Raw genomic sequence first — 6,372 nt, forward strand, 5'->3', positions numbered from 1 at the left:
AAATCAGACCTTCTCTACATGGGTTTTTTCTTTTCTTTCTTTAAAAGTATCTTTGTCTTGCAGTTATTTCAAAACAAACATGGTCCTGGGGCAAAGGACATCTTTTCGCTGTTCCTAAAGCTCTCCCTTAAAGAGGAGTCAAAATTTTAAGGGTACTAGAGCAACAGTGTCCCCTTTGCTGGTAAAAATATCCAGGGAATCTTTAAAAAAAATTTTTTTTTTAATGTTTGTTTTTGACAGAGAGACAGAGCATAAGTAGGGGAGGGGCAGGGAGAGAGGGAGACACAGAATCCGAAGCAGACTCCAGGCTCTGAGCTGTCAGCACAGAGCCTGACACAGGGCTGGAGCTCACAGACTGCAAGATCATGGCCTGAGCTGAAGTTGGACGCTCAGCCGACTGAACCACCCAGGTGCCCCCAAAATATCCAGGGAATCTATGACCAACGTAAACTACGCAGTCTAAATACAGGAGCAAATAAAAGGGTGGGGCCTCAGGTCAATAATTTACTTCAATTGAACAAATAGTGGAGGGCTGCACTTGCCTAATGGACTGATAGTAAATGAAACAGAGACATAGTTGCCAGGATACCGGGCCCACTCTTCTCCCTGTTAAGTGGAGTATAAACATAGTGCTGACATCAGGGACCAAAAACTGTATTCACACTAATAAAAAGGGCTTTCATCAAAAAGATAAGAGTGGAAAGGAGGCACTGGGTAGGATTTCTGGTGGGTCTTGATGGAATAAGAAGAATTTTCCATAGTGAGAACAAAGGCCTGGGCATTAGAAGCCATCCTCACATGTGACTCCAAAGGAGCCACGCCTTTGAGCTGCTCTGGGTCTGGAATCCAGAGAGGTCATCAAAGGCTGCCTTGAGGACGGACTTGATTCTGATACATGTGTTTCTGAGCCAACAGGCAACACAGCCCACATTCAGATCATGATTTCTCTAGATTGGTAAAGTGAGAGTCCACTGTCCAAGAGGTTTGACTGTGTCTATACAATAACAAAATCAGCATACAACTCACATATGAAAATACACTGATTCAAAACTGAGTTTATTTAAAAGTTTAAGGGGCGCCTGGGTGGCTCAGTCGGTTAAGCGTCTGACTTCATCTCAGATCATGATCTCACAGTTGATGAGATCAAGCCCTGCATCAGGCTCTCTTCTGTCTGTTGGCTCAGAGCTGCTTTGGATCCTCTGTCCCTGTCTCTCTCTGCCCCTCCTCTGCTTATTCTAAATAAATAAATAAATAAATAAATAAATAAATAAATCTGAATTTAATAAACTTTAAAAAGAATAATAAAACTTAATTTAAAACTTCTCCATGTTTGACCTTGAGTAATGTTCTCCATGGCAACAAATGGGCCAAAAAAAAAAAAATTAAAATTAAAACTAGTGACACCTGGGTGGCTCAATCAGTTGAACGTCTGACTTTGGCTCAGGTCATGATCTTCCAGTTTGTGAGTTCGAGCCCTACATCAGGCTCTCTCTTGTCAGTGCAGAGCCTGCTTCAGATTCTCTGTCACCCTCTCTCTCTGCCCCTCCACCGTTCCCCCTTTTTTTCTCAAAAATAAATAAACATTTTAAAGACTTAAAAAAAAAAAGATGCTAGAAGGGGAGGCTGGTAGAGGGAACCCCAGCACTGAATGGCAATTACAGGAAAAATTGTCAATTAGGGACACCTAACAGAAGAGTCCCAACAGAAAAGAACCACTCATTACAGGGCCCAATGGGGAGACACATACATTGCATCTCCTATAAGACATCAACCACCCCTGGGACGCCTGGGTGGCTCAGTCGGTTGGGCATCCGACTTCAGCTCAGGTCATGATCTCGCGGTCCGTGAGTTCAAGCCCCGCGTCGGGCTCTGTGCTGACAGCTCGGAGCCTGGAGCCTGTTTCAGATTCTGTGTCTCCCTCTCTCTCTGCCCCTCCCCCATTCATGCTGTCTCTCCCTGTCTAAAAAATAAATAAACGTTAAAAAAAAAAAAAAAAAAAAAAAGACATCAACTACCCCTGCCACTCAGCCAATGGGAAATCGTCATCACTGGCAACTCTTGCTTCTCTCCAGTGGGCTTTTATTCAAAACAACCTCTCCCTGGAGAACCTGGGTGGCTCAGTTGGTTGAGCATCGACTTTAGCTCAGGTCACGATCTCACGGTTCCTGAGTTCCAGGCTCACTGTTGTCAGCCCAGAGCCTGCTTTGGATCCTCGATCCTCTGTACCCTTCCTTCTCTTTGCCTCACCCCCAAGTGCAGGTGTGTGCTCTCTCTCTCTCTCTCTCTCTCTCTCTCTCTCTCTCAAAAAAAAAAAAAAAAAAACAACCTCCCAACTTCCTCCTTCCCCATAAAATAATGTTCCTCTCCTTTGTTTATCAGACTGTCCCGTGGTTTTGCTGTAGCCTCCTTGTCCTCAATTGCAATTCTCTGCTATTCCCAAATAAACTCATTTTGACTGGCAGTTTTATTGTGTGTGTTTTAAAGATACGGTTTTTAGGGGCACCTGGGTGGTTCAGTCGGTTGGGCGACCGACTTGGGCTCAGGTCATGATCTCTCTAGTTAGTGGGTTGGAGCCCTGGATCAGACCCTGTGCTGACAGCTCAGAGCCTGGAGCCTGCTTCAGATTTTATGTCTCCCTCTATCTCTCTGCCCGTCCCCTGCTCATGCTCTGTCTCTCTCAAAAATAAATGTTTAAAAAAAATTTTTTTAAAGATTTTGTTTTCAAGTAACTTCTACACCCACCATGGGGCTTAAACTCACAACCCTGAGCTCATGAGTCACATGCTCCACTGACTGAGCCAGCCAGGTGCCCCCCTGGCAGTTTTAGGTTTAAGGTTAACACAATCATATCTCCTACTGAGGTCCTTCATTCAAGGTCAATCGGTTATCCTGTTCCAGTTACTGTCAAGGTGTTGGAAGTGTGAAATGAGCAAAACAGATTCCTGGCATCAGGAAACCTACATCCTAGTAGGAGAGATGCTTAGTAAGCAAATTAACATATAGTATTCATTTCCAGATTACATGATGGGTTAATACAAGTATCTAATTTAATTTCTACCCAAAACCCCACTAGAACTTCAGAAAAGGGATTTAAAAAAAAGACATAATCTTAGAACAGATTGGGATGAGGAGACAGACTGCTTGTAACTGATTTAGTCTCCTAGATTAGCAGTGGGAAAAGCTAAGGGACACCAGATCAACACCAGAGGATCACCAAAGAGCTGGGAACTGACAGCAGCAGGCACCTACAGAACTGGGGTAGAGGGAGAGCGGGGCACGGAAATGGCACAAAAGCTCATACGCAGCAACAGGCCGTCTACATCCCTTGCCATCTTCCACTGGGCAAGGTGGCTGCCCTCTTCCTCCCCTACAAAAGACTGGAGGTTCCCCTCCAGAGAGCATAAACTGAGAGTATTTGGATTGGGGGGTGGTTTGGGGCTGGGTGGGGGGGGATAGGCAGGGAGTCCAGGCACAGTGCCTGGGAAAACAAAACAAAAACAAAGGGATCTAGTAGCCTAGGCTGAATCTTTTTTTATTTTTTTTAAGTTGTTTTTTTTTTTTTTAATGTTTATTTATTTTTGACAGAGAGACAGAGTACAAGGAGGGGAGGGGCAGAGAGAGAGGGAGACACAGAATCTGAAGCAGGCTCCAGGCTCTGAGCTGTCAGCACAGAGCCCGACATGGGGCTCAAACCCACCAGCTGCAAGATCATGACCTGAGCCAAAGTTGGACGCTCAACCGACTGAGCCATCCAGGCGCCCCGGAAGTGGTATTAAAAAAAAAAACAAAAAAGGGGCGCCTGGGTGGCTCAGTCGGTTAAGCGTCCGACTTCAGCTCAGGTCATGATCTCGCGGTCCGTGAGTTCAAGCCCCGCGTCGGGCTCTGGGCTGATGGCTCAGAGCCTGGAGCCTGCTTCCGATTCTGTGTCTCCCTCTCTCTCTGCCCCTCCCCCATTCATGCTCTGTCTCTGTCTGTCTCAAAAATAAATAAAACGTTAAAAAAAAGTAAAAAAAAATTTTAAAAAAACCCCAAAAAACAAAAAAAGAAGCATTTAGATAATTAACCCCCCCCCCCCAAAAAAAAAAAACTAGCAGGAAAAACAACAGAAAGATGAGAAAATCTCTCAGAGGACCCAGAAGACATGGAGAGATAGAAAATAGGAAACGGTGAGAACATTAGGGAACTAGCTGATGAGGTCCAACTGTCATCCTAATAATATCCTGTAATAGAAAACAAAGAACAAAGAAAAAGCAAAGGAGGAAAATATCCACAAAAATATTCAGGGAAATTTCCCAGACTTGAGTTCAGAGACAGAAAGTGCCAGCCCCGTGAATAAAAAATAGACCCGCCCTTGAGTTCATCATTGTGAAAACTTGAGAACAATGGGAACAGATAAGATTCTACAAGTTTCCAAAGAGAAAACCCAAGGAAACAGGAAATAGAATGGCTTCAGATTTCCCAACAGTTGCCCTGATGGAGCAGTATGCCTTCCAGATGCTGAAGAAAGATGATTTTTTACTGAGAATTCTATTCACGGCCAACCTATTGATCAAGTGGGTGGGTGAAATGAGAACATTTTCAGACAAGTCAGTTCTTAAAAAAGTTTTATCTCCCACACACCATATCCCAGGAAGCTTCTGGAACATGTGTTCCTCCACGAGGAGGAAATAAACCAAAAGAAGCTGGAGCGCAGAAGCCAGAGATGCAACACAGCAGAGGGGAGAAGGGCCCCCACCCCCACCCTGGGGATGGTGACTGTTTTACGACCGGCCCACTTGGGAGCGGGGAAATTTTGTGGCCATAAACCACATGCTGTCTGTATTCCTGGCCACTTCCTCCTACTTCCCCCAGCGTGGACAGCCAGGGATAGTGAAAGACAAACCAGCACTGTTGTCGACCAGCTGGGCTCTGGTGACAGAACGAGGATGTGACAACACTGAAAAAGTAACGAGGAGACAATAGAGAAGTAGTTCTTGATGTGAATGGTCACACTACCCCTGTACTTCTCTTTTTCTCTTTGCTTTCCCCCTACATTTTATTATACAAATTTTGACACAGAAAAGTTGAAAGGAATGTACAGTGAATGTCCACATATCCATCTAAATTCTCCAATTAGCATTTTCCTATTTATGCTTTATCACATATCTATTTATCCGTTTAACAATTCATCAAGAGGCGCCTGGGTGGCTCAGTTGGTTAAGTGTTCGACTCTTGACTTCAGCTCAGCTCATGTTCTCACAGTTGGCAAGTTCGAGCCCAGCATTGTGCTCTGCACTGACAGTGCGAGGCCTGCTTGGGATTCTCTCTGTCTTCCTCTCTCTCTCTGCCCCCCACCCTGCTTTCTCTCTATCTCTCAAAATAAATGGATAAACTTTAAAGCAATCAATTCATCAATTTTTGGCCGCATTTCAAAAGAAGTTAGAGAAATCAGTACTTTTCACCTTTAAACACTTTAGCACACATGTAATTATCTTTTTTTAAGGTAAAACTATATACAATAAAATGCACAAACCTTAGGTTTACCATTCACTGACTTTTGACAAATCTACGCAGCTGTAATGCAAAACTCCATCAAGACCGAAAACCTTGCGGCAGCTGGGTGGCTGAGTTGGTTAAGCATCCCACTTCACTCAGGTCATGATCTCACAGTTCATAAGTTCGAGCCCCGCATCAGGCTCATTGCTGTCAGTGCGGAGCCTGCTTCAGCTCCTCCGTCCCCCTCACTCTCTGCGAAGAACATTTAAAATAAAGCTGAGAAGAACATTCTTGTACAGATCTTTTTAGACATGCATTTTCACTTGTTTGAGTGTAAGTACCCAAAAGTGGAATTGCCAGGTCAATAGAGTAGATGTGTTTCATTTTATTAGAAACTGAGACTTTATTCCAAACTCATGGTTCCATTTCACATTCCCATCACGCTGTATCCCCATGAACACATAGTGTTATCAGTCTTTACATCTAATCAGTCTTTTATTTATTTTTAACCTTTATTTATTTTTGAGAGAGAGAGACAGAGAGAGAGAGAGAGAGAGAGAGAGAGAGAGCAAGCGGGGGAGGGGCAGAGAGAGAGGGAGACACAGACTCTGAAGCAGGCTCCAGGCTCTGAGCTGTCAGCACAGGGCCCAACACACAGGGCTCAAACTCACAAACTGTGAGATCATGAGTTGAAGTCAGAAGCTTAACGGACCGAGCCACCCACGCACCCCTATCTAATCAGTCTTTTAGAGTTTAGTCATTCTGGTGGATTTCTAGTGATCTCTCTAATGTGCATTTCCCTGGTAGCTGTTGGTATAGCCCACTTTTGTGTGTGGGCTTTCCACCAGGCCCTCTTTGAACTAACAATGTGCAAGAGTCTTCTAATAGCCCTGGGCT

This window comes from Neofelis nebulosa, chromosome 18 (assembly GCF_028018385.1).
Source record: "Neofelis nebulosa isolate mNeoNeb1 chromosome 18, mNeoNeb1.pri, whole genome shotgun sequence".
Lineage (NCBI taxonomy): Eukaryota > Metazoa > Chordata > Mammalia > Carnivora > Felidae > Neofelis > Neofelis nebulosa.